General features: G+C 39.4%; 1 long non-coding RNA gene across 1 annotated transcript; it reads left to right on the top strand.

Moving 5' to 3' along the window:
* Positions 1-6,342: 6,342 nt before the first annotated feature.
* Positions 6,343-13,553, top strand: LOC131234759 (uncharacterized). The gene is made up of 5 exons (XR_009165771.1): positions 6,343-6,658; positions 11,199-11,307; positions 11,927-12,001; positions 13,228-13,356; positions 13,448-13,553. It is a non-coding gene; the product is annotated as an uncharacterized LOC131234759 (long non-coding RNA).
* The last annotated feature ends 3,668 nt before the right edge of the window (positions 13,554-17,221 follow it).

The following is a 17,221-nucleotide window of genomic DNA, read 5'->3' as shown; positions in this document are numbered from 1 at the left end:
CTTTTATCATGTGTTTATTATGATGTTTTTGAAACACATCAAATTTTTCAGTAATGTTGAGAGAGTTTTCTGGTTCTTGGATAAGGCATGCAATAAAATCCAAGATGGAGGAGCTCCCATGAAGGAAAGTCTATGGAGACTATGCACCGTGGCCCAAGTTGAACAAGTGAAGATAATCATATTAGTCATTCCCATGGTCGCTGCAGCTAGTAGAGAAGAAGAGAAGGGAAATGGTTACAACCTCAAGCAAAGAAGTAATCTTCATCTTTTGGATTGAACCACAGTTCCTCATATTTGGGCTATCAGAGATGTTCACAGCAGTGGGCCCCATTAAGTTTTTTTATTTCTCTTATTTGGGACTTGGGTTTCTCTTGTTTCTTTTATTTCCAAGGACTCAAGTACATAAAGAAAATTCTGTGGACTTAGTGATATAAACCCAATCAAAAGATATTTATGGAATTGGGTTTCTAATTCTTCTTTATTTCTAAGGAAATAGAAAGATAATTCTAAAGATTTTGATAATAAAAACCCAAGCAAAAGCTATTTGGGAATTGGGTTTCCTTTGGTACCAACATAAGGTGTGTCAGATTTGTTGCTAGACCAAACCTGTCCAAACAGGGGCTTTCATCACTCAAGAGGCCTTTACCGATACTTTTCCAGGATTTGTTGGGGCACGTAAAAGCACTGGTAAAAGGTGTAAATTGCTGGTAAAGCCTACATTGTAGGGGCGTCCAACATAAGTGCCGGAAAAGGGCACTGATTACTGGTAAATCTTTTACAGATGGAGCCTTTACTGGTGCTTTATTGACCGCCCATAGATGTTTTACTAGTGGTTTTTTGGGTCTTTACCGATGGTTTTGACCGCCAGTAAAGGACAGCTTTGTTGTAGTGTGTATGTCCAGCTTGAATACAATATTAGACATATGTATCCCAGCAACTGCTTCCGTGATGACGTTAACGAGTTGGTCCTTAGAATAAATGTGAGGAGTACTAATAACACTAGTTGACTATTTTTCTTGTACAAATTAGTGATAATCAACTTTTTATGTTTAATACGCTCATGAAACATTGGATTTGAAGTGATATGAATTGTTGCTTGATTATCACAGAAGATAGGAATAGGCTCAATGACCAAAACTCTCAACTCGAAAAGAAATGACCTTAACCATAGTACTTCCTTGGTGGCATGTCCCATTGACTTAATCTACATTTGTAGAAGAACGAGAAACAATTGACAACTTTTTTACTTTTCTAGGAAACCATATTACTTCCAAGGAATGGACAGAAGCCCGTAGATTTTATGATTAGTGCGTATGTGTAGATTCTATAATTAGTGTAAAGAAGTCATTTTCCTTGAACTGACTTCACATAACAAAGTATGCGATGGACTGCATCGAGGTGATGTGAACACAGTGTGTCTATATAAATTGATTAGCTACGCTGATGGTGTAACAAATATTGGAGTGAGTGATAGATAAGTAAATGAGCTTGCAAACCAATCTTTGATACGAAACAAGAGCATCAAGAGAATTGGATACCTATGAAATTAACCGATGATTAATCTCAATGTAACTCTATAAGATGTGATCCATGCATGCTAGTGGTTTTTAAGAGACCAATGACATACTTTATTTGGAAAATGAAGATGTCATTGTTAGAATGAGTAACTTCAAACCCAAAAAAATAATGTTGTAGCCCAATGTGTTTCATTTTAAATTGGTAATCAAGAAAGGTCTTAAGAGATGAGATCTCATATAAATTGTTCCCGAGCACCACGATATCATATACATAAACATCGATAATTGTTACATAAGTTCCTTGCTTCTTAACAAAGATGGAATAATCATATGCACATATTTGAAACCCGACTTTAAGTACATTAATATTGAAGCACTTGAACACAACACAGGGTGACTGTTTGATTCCATATAGAGTCTTCTTTAGTCTGCACACCTTACCTTTGCATCCAAGAGGCTAAAATCTTGTAGATACGTGTATGTATATTTTCTCTTGTAGATCTCAGTGTAAGAAGGCATTCTTGATGTCAAGCTCATAAAGAGGCCACTTTTAACGCACAAAAATGGATAGAAGAATCTGAATGGAGGTGACATTAGCTACTAGAAAAATGTATTGTGTTAATTAACCCGAGACTTCTAAGTAAAACCTTTAGCTATAAGATGAACTTTGTACTGAGCGATTGTGCCTTTGGATCGTACTTATGAGTGCACACCAACTTACACCCCACCACATGACACCTTTGAAGAGAAGGAACTAATTCCTACATCCCCTATCCATCAAGGGCAACCATCTTATCAAGCATCGATGCCTTCTATTGTAGATAAGGAAGGGCCTCTGCAATTGTGGAAGGAATAAAAGAAGACGAAATTATCATACTGCAAAATCTGGCTACCCGAATAGAGTTATTCAGGACCTGAATCCCAAGCTCATGAGACTAAATTGATAATATTTAATATAAACCACATAATTCTATCCATTCCATTAACATTTAGAGCTAATAAAAAAGATTTTTTTTTATTGAAATAACTCTCAATAATGTTCACTAATCAACTATACTTTTAACTAATCTCTCCGTTACATTGAAATCTCAAATTCAAACTAAGCCTAATGAATAAAATAGGATTGAAATTCAAGGTAAACCTAATAAACAAAAATAAAAATTGGTAGTGTCTAGCTTGCTCGAAATACTCTCAACTCTACATTTGTAAAATTTTTAAAGGGTGAGCATGACTGCCCTGTGGGATCATATCTAACCAACTTTTGAAGATTCTGGGTTTATACAAATAACAAAATAAAGTTGAGATGAAACGATAAGAGGTAAAATATGAATCATAGTGTAAGAGATGTAATGCACACAATGCTTTCAATGTATCATGATAGCAAAAGTTATCATCATTTTCCATAATCGCATATCAACACAATCATTAATCAATCACTTTTCCATACATACTATCGGGAACATTTAAGGCAGTGCACTGACCAAGACAGTTTTAGGAGCCTGCATCACATTCACATTCACATTTAGAAGATCCCCAGGGAATGCACTGACCAAGATAATTTTAGGGACTACGCACAACAACATTCTCATCAAGGAAAACCCAAGACAATTTTAGGAAACCCAAGGTCGCACACCCATTCTCACAATCCTCAATTTGAATTCAATACTTATATGCCCATGTAATGAATTCAATTTCTCAAAATATAACCAAATATTCTATGTAAATATTAATCTTTAATAAAGTCATGATGTAAACATGTAAATCATAACACGATGTTCACACTCAAAGTAAAACAAATCTAAGTTCAACAAGGATATATAAAAACTCAAGAAAAAAATAACCAAAACTCAGAATATTCACGAGGCAGGAGGATCACTGTAAGTGTGTATGGTTTGAATTATCGCTGGAAAATATGTGTGCAACTTCTGGATTCGATCCTTTTTATACTCAGTCCTACCCACTTGGATCTAACGAGACTCGGTTAGATTTTCAACGTGTTTTGGCAGAATTTCTACACGAAATTTCAACAGATGATTACTTAGCCATCAAGCTAAGGTTCTCAATATTTATGGAAGAAAATTTTGATTGAACAACCCACTGACTCATTGAGTCAACTCAATGGGTCACACAATATGAGTGTGATATAAACATTTCTAATATAAGATTCATTATAGCAAGGGAGGATTAAGCAACGCACTAAACTTGAGATGGACAAAAAGGAGCCTGATTCAGATCTAGATTCACTCACGAATTCACGTTCAGCGAGTTGACTCAGTTCAACATCTTCCTTCTTCCTTTTTCTCTCTTTCTTCTCTCTTCTTTTCTCCTTCTTTCCTCTTCTCTGGACTCTATGGAATTCTCCCGCTGTGTTGATGATTGTATATAGACTACTCTATTTCGAAAGTCAGACACTGCATGACGAGTTGTAGTGTAACACGTTACATCAAGTCGACTCGACGTTGGTTCCTTGTTTGCTATGACTCAAGGCATTGCTTGATTTTATTTAGGGTTTGTGATTGGTTACTTGTCAGATGGGCCATGCAGTGGTTGGTTTTGATTTACAGATCGATGTTCACAAACAATCAACAGTCGATGTTTCACGGTGAGGAAGACAATGACCTCCAATGGTGGATTTACGAACCTGGTGAATCTCAATGTTCTGGTTGCACTTGACGGTTTAGATGGATGTTAGGGAGCTTGAGGACCAAAGAAAATGAAAGTTTAACACTGTTTGCTCAGTGGGTTCAAAAGAAGATAGTTGTGGCTGCTGCACGCTAAAATGGAAAGGGGGGGCAGAACGCGGCTGTATTTCTTAACAATTTGATTATGTTTTGATGTTGAATTAGATTAGGGACGATTTCATTTGAGATCTCATGTTCTCTTGACATTACGTGGTAGCAACTTGATTGGAGGCGACTTCAGACAACAGTGATCTTCAGTGTATCTTTTGACGAGAATCCACAGATCCGGATACCTGAGAGTTGATATTTAGACGGCCTAGATTCGCTAAAGATAAATCTCATGAAAGAAGTTAGGAGAGAGAGAGAGAGAGAGAGAGAGAGAGAGATTCATTTGAGCGTTGTCTTCGTGCGTTGGGAGATTTTGGATTCCGATTTCTTCTATACGCTGGTGGGGTCCACTGTGATGGTTTGTAGAAATCCACACCATCCAATTGCTTTATTAGATCATGTTAGGTCATGGGCTTAAAAGTGAGGCAGATCTGAGCTTAGGTGGGCCACATGATTTAGAAACAATGGAAATGATAGTTGTCTACTGAAGGCTTTAATGGTGGCTGATGAATGATCGAAATTGATGGTGGGTCCCGCTGATGGGGGACAACCGAGAGGGAGAGTTTGAATGAGAGCGAGGTTAACGTGCATGCTGCAACGTGCGTTGATGTTTTTTTTTTTATTTTAAAAAAAAACATATGGATTAGTGGGCCCCATTATCCCAAACCTGTGAACCTTATTTTATATAATCATCCTTATCACATACAATCACTGTAAGATAAATGAAATTTAATTACAATCAATGTTCATAACTTTTAATTACAATAATAACAGGGATTAACTATTCTTTTTCACTAGTTAAAGTTATACAACTTGTTACAACATTAGTAATTAAAATGAACTAATTCTAATGCTTGGGCTTGGAGAGCAGTGGAGGCGAACCTAAGTACTACTTGAGTTGTTGAAACGCTTACTCATAGTCCTCGGTTCATTCTATCTTCTTTTTACCTTTCAATTGTTAGAAGAATAGAAGACACTTGTCAGTAGCCTGGGAGACGAAACTATTAAGGGCAGCGACCTTGCCGGGGAGGCACTGAATCTCTTTCATTGTTTTGGGTGAGCTCATGTCTAGTCAAGCTCATATTTTTGTCGGGGTTTGCCTTAATTCCCCTCTAGCTCACTAGAAGGTCGATGAATTTTCTCGAGTCGACGCCAAAGGCGCACTTACTCAGGTTCAGCTTCATTTGGTATTCTTGTAGGATTACGAACATCTCCTTGAGGTTGGCAGTATGACCTGCTACTTTGACGCTCTCGATGAGCATATCGTTGACGTAAACTTCCATGGAGCTTCCGATCTGTCGAGCGAACATTTTATTGATGAGCCGCTGGTACATTGCCCCAATGTTTTTCAATACGAAGGGCATAACTTTGTAGCAGTAGAGTCCCTTATCAGTGATGAATATTGTCTTCTGTTTGTCATACAAGTGTATGGCAATCTGATTATAGCCTGAAGATGCATCTATGAAGCTTAAGAGCTCGTGCCTTGCCGTACTGTCGACCAGCTACTACAAAAAAATCGACCAAAGGCTACGGACTTTGGATGTTTTTGGCTATGGATATATACCGTAGCTAGTATGCTACAAATTTAATCCATAGCTAAATCCTATTTAATCTGTAGCTAAAACTTACATCCCCACCAAGATTTTATTAGAGATTGATGGTGCTTAAGGGGCTTCATGGGGCCCATTGGAATATATATGTTTTATCTAAGCAGCCCATATATTTTGATATATAGTTTTAGTTGATGAGCTAAAAAATTAGCTAGATTGAAGGTCAAAGTGGACCACACCATAAGAAATAATAAAAAATAAATTTCTATCGTTAATATTTTATGGGATCTGCTTACGGCTTCGATATGACTCCTTTTTTGGATTAACCCTTAAAATGATCCGTTAAAATGAATGGACGGAGTGGATCAGTAACATATATCACGGTGGGCCCACAAATCTAAGCACTTTCCGTCCGTCACCGGCCCCCAAAACCAAATCCCTTCTAATCTTCCCGCGCATGCACCTCCAAATAAAAATCTCCTTTTCTCTCTCGCGCCGACGTCCATCTCCCAAAACCCAAACCCTCTCTCTCTCTCTCTCTCTCTCTCTCTCGTACTCAGCCTCTCCCTCTCCCTCGCCCTCTCTCGATCTCTTGCGCTCCCTCACCCTCTCTCTGTCTCTTGGCCCCATTCCTCTCTCTCTGTTTCTCAACCTCTCTCTTTCTCTCTCTCGCTAGGGTTTTCAAAACCCCCTTTCGCCCAAACCCACCGTTGATCTGTGAGAGAGACTTGGAGAGCACTCGAAAGAAGGAGAAGAAGAAGAAGAAGAAAAAGGAGAAGAAGGAGAGGAGATCCAGACATCGGTTAGTCTCTCTCTCTCTCTCCGTTTCTGAAATCTATGGAGTGGGTTTTGAATATTGAAAGGAGTGCCCACCGTGTTGTGTGAGGGTCATCCAAGCTGTCCATTAGATCTGCACCCCATGTTAGGCATCCATCTCAAAATCTAAGCTAATGCATGGCTCAAAATCTAGGCTAATGCACCCTAGTTACCTGTTTCAGAAACAGGTAACTACCGGACCCATAAAGGCTAGCTGATGGTCTCTAAATGCGGCGGGGGTGAAGTCTAATGGTTGCTTGACTAACTTACAAGCCTCATGTTCTCTTTAACGTTCTTAAGAAAATCGAAAGCTATTGTCTTTGAAGCCTTTTCTTGTTTTTTGAATGATTTCTATTAAGGGATTAAAGAATTGGATCGTGGCACATGTGTGAGAGATGTGCAATCAAAGCAGTTGTTCATTTTTTCCAATATGAGTGTGGCTCACCTGATGAGTGGATTGACCTGCTTTGTAGCAGGGCATATTCATGGTTGGATCTACTCGGTGATAGGTGTAGATCCCACATGACTGGTGTGCTGGCATATGTCCTCTTACTCATCTCTTCAATCTTTGTGTGTTTGAATTCCTGTAGGATTTCCAGGTTGTGAAACATCCATTAATCTTCATCATCATCAAACCCTTATACCAACTAATTGGGAAACATCCATTGCTTTTGAACAAAAATAAAAATAAAAATCAACTGTTGTATTTTTATGCAAAATACCGTGAAATGTTGGATGCATTGGATTCTAGTTACACAATGCCATGGTATTTCTACGACATTCTCCTGATAATTCTTAATTGATAAGTGAGCAGTTTTTCTCGTTTTGATGGGCATTTCCACTAAATCCTCTGATGCCAATTATGGTTTCCCCAATAAAGAAAATCTGGTTTCTGTCTAAGCCTTATATGATAACCTATTTTACATTTCATGTTGAGTGCACAAAACAAGTTCAAGAATGTAGAACCTTTTTATCTCATGCAACTCACTCATATGAATCTGGTTTTTGTCTGAGATGTGCATGCAAAAACCAGATTTTCTAGCACATGAAATGTGAAATAGGATTCCAGTACATGTAAAAAAATTTGGATGTGTTCATATGATCTAGTAATTACAAAAAATATGATCTAGTAATTACAAAAAAGAATCCAAATTTTTTTGCATGTGCTCATATGAATCTGGTTTCTATCTAGTAATTTCCAGCACAAAACAAGTTTTTATCGCTCATGTGCTAGAAAATCTGGTTTCTGTCTGAGCCTCATATGATAACCTATTTCACATTTCATGTTGAGTGAACAAAACAAGTTCAAGAATGTAGAACCTTTTCATAACCTTTTTGTCTGAAAATTTTTGGATTCCTTTTTATCTCAAAGGATATGAATCTGAAAATGATGTGATCGGTCACTGCACTGCAAGTTCTATGAGTACCTATCTGTTCCATGCAGAAATTTGGATTCTCTTCTGTTTTTTTATTCTGAATATGCCTTTGCTAGTTTCCCCTCTTTGAGTCCTACCTTACAGTGGTACTGTACCACTGGAGCGTGCGCACCTCATTTCTTTATGTTTTGCGAGTCCATATTTACCCGCACAGTGATTGATGTGCTGAGCCTACCATGTCACTTGGGTTATAGTAACAAATCATGCTCTTTGAAACCCAAAAAGGAATTGGGTATAAGCAAATCAGCATGGGTTAGTGTAGATGTCTCTGTTTTGATTTTTTTTTCCCAAAATCTAGCTGTTATATTGGAAGTTGTGTTCAGGTGCATGCTAGAGTGGAAGCTCTTGCAGTGGGGAAGCTATCACTAAACATGATGGGTTTTCGCAACGAGGCCATTTTTATTTTTGGAAATCAGATCAGCCTTGCAATGTAGAGCCTTTTGCCGTTCACACAATCTATACTTCTCACGATGGAATATCTCAACACTGCAGCACTCGGGCCTAAAAAGATTACAAATCAAATAGGTAAATAGAATTGGGTCCTTACTCTTACCCGGGTGGTAGACTCTCAGGAGTTTCAACACTGGGTCAAGGGTTCGAGTACCCACCAGTGGTGAAATCCCATGGCGTGCGTGTGTGGGATGTGTGTGCGTGTGTGTGTGTGGGGTGTGTGTGTGTGTAAAAAAAAAAAAAAGGTAAATAGAATTCATCCTAGTGACTTTGGAAGTAATAACTCTTTCCCTTGTTTGAGATTTATTTTAAAGTGCTGATTGTGTTATTGAGTATGTATGGCTGATTTCTATGATGTGTCCACATAAAATTTTCATTTAATTTTTGAGGAGAGGTGAAAGTCTCTTGAGAGAGTCAAAATTTGAGTCCTACTCATCAATGCAATTTGTGTGTAGATCGCTTGATTTGTCAATCTGAACCGTTGTGCACCTGAAAACCTGTGCACTTAAAGCAGTTGTCAACTACTATTTACCACCCTGTTTCACCAATGCCTGCCTTTGCCAGATGAATTCTCAGTTCCCAGCATCTGCACTTGCAAAGTGTTGGTGTTCATCGTAGTATTTCACCACTGTCATTTGTGGATTGGGGCTGCCTCTACAAATATCACAAAGGCCTGATAGCTCTTCGGTTTTCCTTCTCCATTTTTGCATTGATTGTATGATATCATTCATATTCCCTTATTTTCGAACTTGCATTGAGATGCTCTTGAACTCTGTTCCAGTTTCTCAGTCTTTGTTTTGAAAATCATGAAATTACAATGTCGATTGAGAACTTGCATTGAGAATTTGTGGATTGCTTTGGGTAAGTGCTCATTTTGTCATATTTATCCCCTTTGATATCCGTCTTAGTACTGGGGATATGATTTGATTAAATCATGTACAGCTGGCTCACAAATTCTAATTTCCACATTATTTCCTTTTTTCCTTTTAGGTTGCTTAAGTTATGAAATCTAGAGATAATATTAGGTGACACAAATGATGGACAGGTTGGATGGCCTTCATGAATTTAGAGGTGGGCATCGAGTCGAGTCGAGCCCGACCAGATTGGGTCCAACTCGACTCGGTCCGAAATCGTAGATTGCCGACCTGAACTCGATCCGATCCGGGACCAAGTCTGGGTCCTTTGACTCGATCTGATCCATTGCACTGCTGGCTTGACCTGAATCGAGTCTGACTTGGTTAGAAAAATCGAGTCGGATCGGGTTGGGTACAGTTCAGCTGAAAGAGTTATAATGATAGACGTTCAACCCCACTGCTTTTTGCAATGTGGTACACTTGATCTTTAGATTGTCTTCTTTTTCGGCTCAAGCCTTAAGACGAGCCCGCCAAATGGATGGACGGTTTGGATATAACACATACCTCGTGATGGGACCCACATAACTTGCTATCTTTCGCAGCTGGCCGCTTCCTGACCACTTTTCTAGACGGTTTCTGAAAAAGCTTTTTGACGGGAAGTTCTTGTGCAAGTATGCTATGTGGGCCCAATTCAATGTATACGAGAAATCCATTCCGTACATTTGTTTTGCAAGTTCATTTTAGGACATGCAACTAAAATTGATATGGATACAAAACTCAACTGGCCACACAATAATAAATAGTGGGAATTCAGCTAGCACCGTTGAAGCATTCCTATGGCCATAAAAGTTTTGTATCAGGCTATCTATCTGTTTTTTTCACTTCATCACATTGGGAATGACCCTATAAACAGATTGGATAGCATATAAACATTAAGGTGGAGCCCAAGAAAGTTTCAACAGTAGGAATTTCTTTCCCCAATTTTCCCTCTCGTGTGACCCACTTTAGTTTTTTATCTTTCTCATTTTTGGTGGCACGTCCTTAAATGATCTTGCAAAACAGATGGACGGAATGGATTTCTCATATACATTGAAGTGAGCCCCACATAGCATTGTTGCGCGTGAACCTCATTGGAAAGGCTTTTGCAGGGAATTCATGTACCGTCAGAGACTCAGAGCAGCTCGGTGCTCCATGCACATTGAGCCGTGTGCGCGGAGAGGACGGATCAGCTACTCCCTTGCCACCGCCAATGGCCGGTGTTGGTGCTCTGTGGACCCCACCATGATGTATTTATTTCATACATGCCGTTCATCTATTTTTCAAGATCATTTTATGGTATTAAAATAAAAATGAGGCAAATCCCAATTTAAAGTGGACAACATTACAGGAAACAATGTTAAATGAATATTGTGCGGATCGAATCGGATACAATCGGATCGGATTCCGGATCGGATTGGTCCGATTTGCCATTGAACCGAACCCGATCCGATTAACATTCGGATCTGCCTGATCCTACTTGAACCTGACCGATCCAGGCCATCGGTTCTATTCAAATAGGGTCGGATCAGGTCGAATCGGGTCAGATCCACTGGATTGGGTCTAACGTGCCTAACTCTACAATCATACATCACATGGCCGCAACTTTGTTTTGAGCGTAAGTCGGAAAAGATTGTTGATCAGATAATTTTTTTAATTAAATTTTGGTGGTACTTTTGATCAATGATCGAGACCAATGATTCCAGTTTTATATAGACTCCTAAGAGAATATTTGTTGTTTATATTTTAGGCAATGAATCGAGCATACACTGTAAGTGAGTTCAGAATTGTGGTAGATACTTTGAATCAACTGGTACCTGAAATGCAGATTGCAACAGATATAATTTGTGGATTCCCTAGTATGTTACCACATAGATGTAGTATAAATTTTCTATGCATTAATTATACCACACAGATATAATTTGTGGATTCCCTAGTAGTATAATTTTTCTGCCATCAATTTAGGAATAACTTTTAAATGGTATATTAGCAAAAGTTTTATAATCCACTTCCCACCAAACATCAAGTTTTTTTTTTTCTTTTGATGATGACAGGGTGTCCCCACTCCCTTTTGAGGCTAGACTAATCCCCGCGGATGCACATAATCACCCACAAACCACATGCACTGGATAAAACATGATTAGCACCCTTTTCATGCCCGAGGAATAATAAGATCCTTGACCCAAGGAATATGCAAACATACTAAGGTTTTCAATTTGTAATGCAGGTACCAGTTGATTCAAAGTATCTACCACAGTTCTGAACTCACTTACAGTGTATTCCCTGGTATGTTACCACATAGATGTAGTATAAATTTTCCATTCATTAATTATACCACACAAATATAATTTGTGGATTCCCTAGCAGTATAAATTTTCTCCCATCAATTTAGGAATTACTTTTAAATGGTATATTAGCAAAAGTTTTATAATCCACTTCCCACCAAACATCAAAATTTTTTTTTTTTGATGATGATAGGGTGTCCCCACTCCCTTTTGAGGCGAGACTAATCCCTGCGGATGCACATAATCACCCACAAACCACATGCACTTTGTAAAACATGGTTAGCACCCTTTTCATGCACGAGGAATAATAAGATCCTTAACCCAAGGAATATGCAAACATACTAAGGTTTTTAATTTGTACTAGTGGGACCCATGGTTCAATTATTTGGACAATTGCTCTGCTCAGCCCCACCATGAAGGCCTAAATTGTAAGATCTTGCCACCAGTTTTTGCATTTTCTGAGCCGAATGTGGACCGTTGTTGTATTTCTCTTCTTGGCCGTCCATTTTTAGGCTAGAAATTTAAAGTTTAGGATTGTCTTGTCGAGAAATTTTGGGACATTTTCTTTCCAGTGGGGCCCAACATAGATGGTCTGGATCAATAATCCATGTGACCCACTTGTACATGCTGAAAACGTGAGTTTATTGTAAATTCTGTAATTTGAGACTGAGAACTCAAGGATAATGTGCATTTCCTCAAAACCATAAGGTCTTTTAAGTAGAGTGCTTGGAAAGAATATAATGTGATCTGATGAATTCCTTTTTCTCAAAGTGTTAACAAGGTTTTAAATATTATAATTGCACATAGATGAATTCCTTTTTGTTTTTTTGAATTTGGTTCTCCAATGAATTCCTTTTTCTAAAAGTGTTTACATAGATGACCTAACCTTTTGTTGTGCAAATGTATAGAAAGAAATGAAAGAGCTAACTCAATAGTGAGATCGTGCTCAATCTCATCTCAAGGGCTCGTCTCCTTTCTCAACATTTTTCAGGTAATTTAGTGCCTTTTTCTAGAACTATATCATTCATTTTTCAGCTTTTGTTTAGTTGTATTACATCCTTTGCCCAACCTGAATTTGGTTACAGGTTGTGAATGTGATGTTAAAAATTCTGCGATACACAAAGACATCTTTCTTTGTATCATTTCCCAAAAAGTCGACAAACTAGGTGTTGAAAAAAAGAAAAAGAAAATATCATGATATCTCTAGCAGGTAATTTTAATTATATTAAAAAAGATATCTCTAGTGGGTGTTTGGCTGCACCAAATATCATGATATTTTGCACCAAATTAGATTGTTTAATAATGAAATTTCATGATATTTGGTGCTACCAATGCACCATAAAGTATTTGCAGTATGGGAATTCCCCCCCCTCCTCTTTTTTTTTTTAATTCCTTTTCTTCCTTGAAAATGTCCTTTTTTTTTTGCAATAATTATGCAGAATCACTGATAAGGCTTCTACAGTTTAACTTACACATGTCTCATTGCTGGTGTAGTTGGCATTCTTCTTACGGGGACTTATCTGTTGGTCAGAAATACACAAGTGGACCCCACATTCCATCTGTGATTAGGATCGTTGTTTAGTGGGCCACCATATTCTGAGTTGTATCTCACAAATCAAGCAAGTATGAGAACTTTGCTTAAATTTATCAACAATATGTCAGCCTTCACCCAAAATTCAATCGTGTGTAATTTTTTTATGTGATTCTTTTGCAGGTTCTTCTACTTCAACATCTGTAGTTGTATCCACTGAAGGTGCAGCAAAAATTAGTTTTTTTTGGTTCTGTTGCCACTATAGGTGAAGTTCTTGTTTTTATTTCTTGTCACGCCCCAAACCCAAAAATCGGGCTCACAAATTCCCGATTGCCAAATTCGGTGCTGACAGCCTCCGTAGTACCCCATTCGCGGCTCCCAGCGCAGGTTCGCCAGATTCCGATCCTGAGATCCTACAAGGAGGATTTTCCAATGTACATTTGTCTCATAAGAAACATAACTACAAGTTTACCCAAATCACAAAGGCAACATCATCATCACATATCCACTAATATAATCATTTGAGTACAGTGTTGAAAGGAAAATACATATATTGAAAATCAAAGCTCCAGAAGACCGCTGCACACTTCATGCTCAATGCTGTTGCAACCTAACGCCACCTGCACGCATCTATCGTGCATAAGCTTATAGAAAGCTTAGAGGGTGGTAAAAGTGTGTCCTCAAGATAAGTACCAAGCACATAGATATCAGAGTAATCAGAGTAAGCAAAAATACTGATAAGATCATGAATCATACGATATTAGAGTAGGCGTAAATATACTGGTAAGTCCATGAGTCATATAATATTAGGGTATGCAATGCAGATCATAATGAGCTATAAGCCATATAAGTACAGAAACGTAGCAATCCAAAATGCTATATGCCGTGGATGACATGCAATATGCGATGCAAATGAAATGACCAAGCTGGAGTGAAGTTGGGATGATAGTACGTAGTATTACAGGCTATGGGGTCCATCATAAGGGAATTCTATCCAAACCAGTCCCATACCTAAATTTGGATAGTTAAACACAATGTGGTAAACTCCTGATCTCAGGTTAGTCGGGCGCCCTAATCGAAATCCTGGCCATTGTGAAGGTACACATAACAAATAGTTGCGCACCACCAGCCTGAGTGGATAGTGAATGGATGAATGAATGAGTATGTAACTCCTACTTAGTAACCTGCCAGCACAGTAGCCTGCCAACCACTGGTAGCTCGCCCAGGCCTCAACCCCGTCCACATCATACCCGCTCACATCAGCATCCGCCCACGTGCGCCCGCCCACATGTGCAACAGTGACGGGGTGTCATAATATCAAGTCAGTCCTCATATCAAGTCCACATATCAGTACTGTTCCTCTCTAGGGAATCACCGGGGTCTATTACACTCCACACTGACTGCCACCTCCCTAGCCGCACAGCCCAGTGAGTGGAAGAGACCACACTATCCGCCTGACTAGTCTGCCAATACATACCCGAGTCGTCGATAGCGGACCCATTTGAGAGTTGGTCAAACTCAGCCTAGCTTATGGCCCCCTCACTCGGGCGGATAAGGCCACACCCCCTCCCAACCGACCACGACACAGTGGGAGATGCGGTCTACTGGTATTCAGCACTCGAGCGCTCATGTTCCACTAGGTCTAGACGTTGGGGCGTCTCCTGGCCTTGGAGGTTCATGGACTTTCACCCAAGAACATCTTAAGTGCCCACAGTGCTAGAATCAAGTATTTTCGGTGTCTCATCTGATTATCCATGATGTGCCTGTGGAGGCCACAACCCCGATGTCGCTAGGGCATACAATGATCATGTCACACATATGCGAGATGCATGAGTCACACCATCCAGTCATGCAGTAATCCTGCGCGTATCGCGCGCTCATGTGGGTAACTCCTATCAGTGAGTCCCATGAATAGTCTGCCTAATTGCATATGCTATGATCAGTCACTACTCATATCATGCATACATATGATACGTATGGGCATGAATCATGGAGTTACACGAAACATGTTATAAGGTGATGACTTATCCTCACAACGAAGATGGGCCTAGACGGCCTACACACAACAAGTATGGGCATATCAATGAGCCCTAGGGAGAGTTATAATGTGGACATTTAAACAACATTATTCTTACAATGTGGACGTCAAACCATCATTGCTCCCAAGGCACGACCTTCCATGAACATCATTACATAAACCATTGTGGAATTACACATCGCAATAGACCTTATATACATCCCATTGGGCCTCGATCCATGGGCTTCAAATACATCAAATGGGCCGCATCACATGGGCCTTATATATATTAAGGTGGGCCTTAATAACGGGCCTTATACACATTAAGGCGGGCCTCAACAACGGGCCCCATATATATTAAGGTGGGCCTCAACAATGGGCCACAAATAAATCATGATGGGTCTCCTCAAATGGGCCTTATATATATATATATATATATATATATATATATATATATATATATATATATATATATATATCAAGGTGGGCCTCATACATACCCAAAGAGAGTCATATTGAAGGATCATTTGGACCATACCATAAATAGTAGTGGAGATAATAATTCTCACTGTTAAACAAATTACAGGGCCCACTGCCAAGTTTATTTTCCACCCAATCTAATCATAAGGTCTTAAAGACCTGGATTAAGAGGAAAACAAATATTATAATGGTCCAAACTTGGTAGCCCAAGGGTTTAATGGTGGACATTCAAACTCACCGTTTTCTATAATGTGGTCCACCTAATCCTAGATCTGTCTTATTTCTAATCTCAAGCTTTAAGATGAGCTTTCAAAATAGTTGGACGGCTTGGATGCAACACATGCATCATGGTGGGTCCCATAGGTGGACGGCGTGGATGAAGCAGGTGGGACCCATAGAACTTGGTGACGCCACTACAGCAGCAGCTATGCAGCTGGAGTGAGATACACCAGTCATCCCACTCACACACGTGGGGACGGTGTGGGATAAACACAACATCAGTGGGTCCCACGTGGGGCCCACCATAATGTTTATCTGCCATCTAGTCTGTTGATAAAGTCACACGGACTTGGATGAAAAGGAAAAACAAATTTCATAATGATCTTCTGTGACACCCAAAAGGGTTTCAATGGCAGGCGTTCAATCCCACTGTTTCTTGCTATGTGGGCCACCTAAGTTTCACATACGGCTGATTTTTGGGGTGGCCCACAGCTAGAAGGGACCCGACAAATGCATGGTATTGATGATCAACACACATCATGGTGGGGCCCACGGCTGGGACCCACGGTCCCTGCCTCTCACATTTCAGCGCAGCAGGACGCTGTTGCACGTCCTCTCGATGGCAGCAGCAGCACCTGCTGCTTCATTTATATATGTTTTTTAAAAATTGTTTTTCTGTGATTTTTCACAGGTGGGGCCTGCACCAGAAGAATCCACCCCATCCATTGGATTTCACAGTTCATAACAGATTCATCAAGCCCAATATTGAGCATGTTTTGGTGTATAGAAACATCGGAGTGGGTTTCAACGGTAGAAAATACTGTTTTTCTAAGAAATGACCCGCCAGATAATCAGATTGGCTCCATTTTTCGGCTCAACGCCTAAAATGAGCTGAGGAATGGAATGGATGGCACGGATTGAATTCATACATCAAGGTGGGGCGTACATGAGCAGCCCACCCCAAAGCTTTGAATCAATCTGATTGATATATATATATATATATATATATTTATTTATTTATATATATTTTATATATATATATATATATATATATATATATATATATATTTATTTATTTATGTCAGTACACCCCACCATCTGCTCACACTTTGCTGTGTGGCAACGTCTAGCGTCCTTGGACACTGGATGATTTTCATACAACACCTTTTAAGGTGGGCCCCACCTACAGACGTGATGTCCAGGTGGGCCACCAAATAGCTGGATGGTGTGGATAAGACATA

The sequence above is a fragment of the Magnolia sinica genome, chromosome 19 (genome assembly GCF_029962835.1).
Source record: "Magnolia sinica isolate HGM2019 chromosome 19, MsV1, whole genome shotgun sequence".
Classification (NCBI taxonomy): Eukaryota; Viridiplantae; Streptophyta; class Magnoliopsida; order Magnoliales; family Magnoliaceae; genus Magnolia; species Magnolia sinica.
The sequence above is the reverse complement of the archived record's forward strand: the minus strand, read 5'-3'. Positions and strand labels throughout refer to the sequence as shown.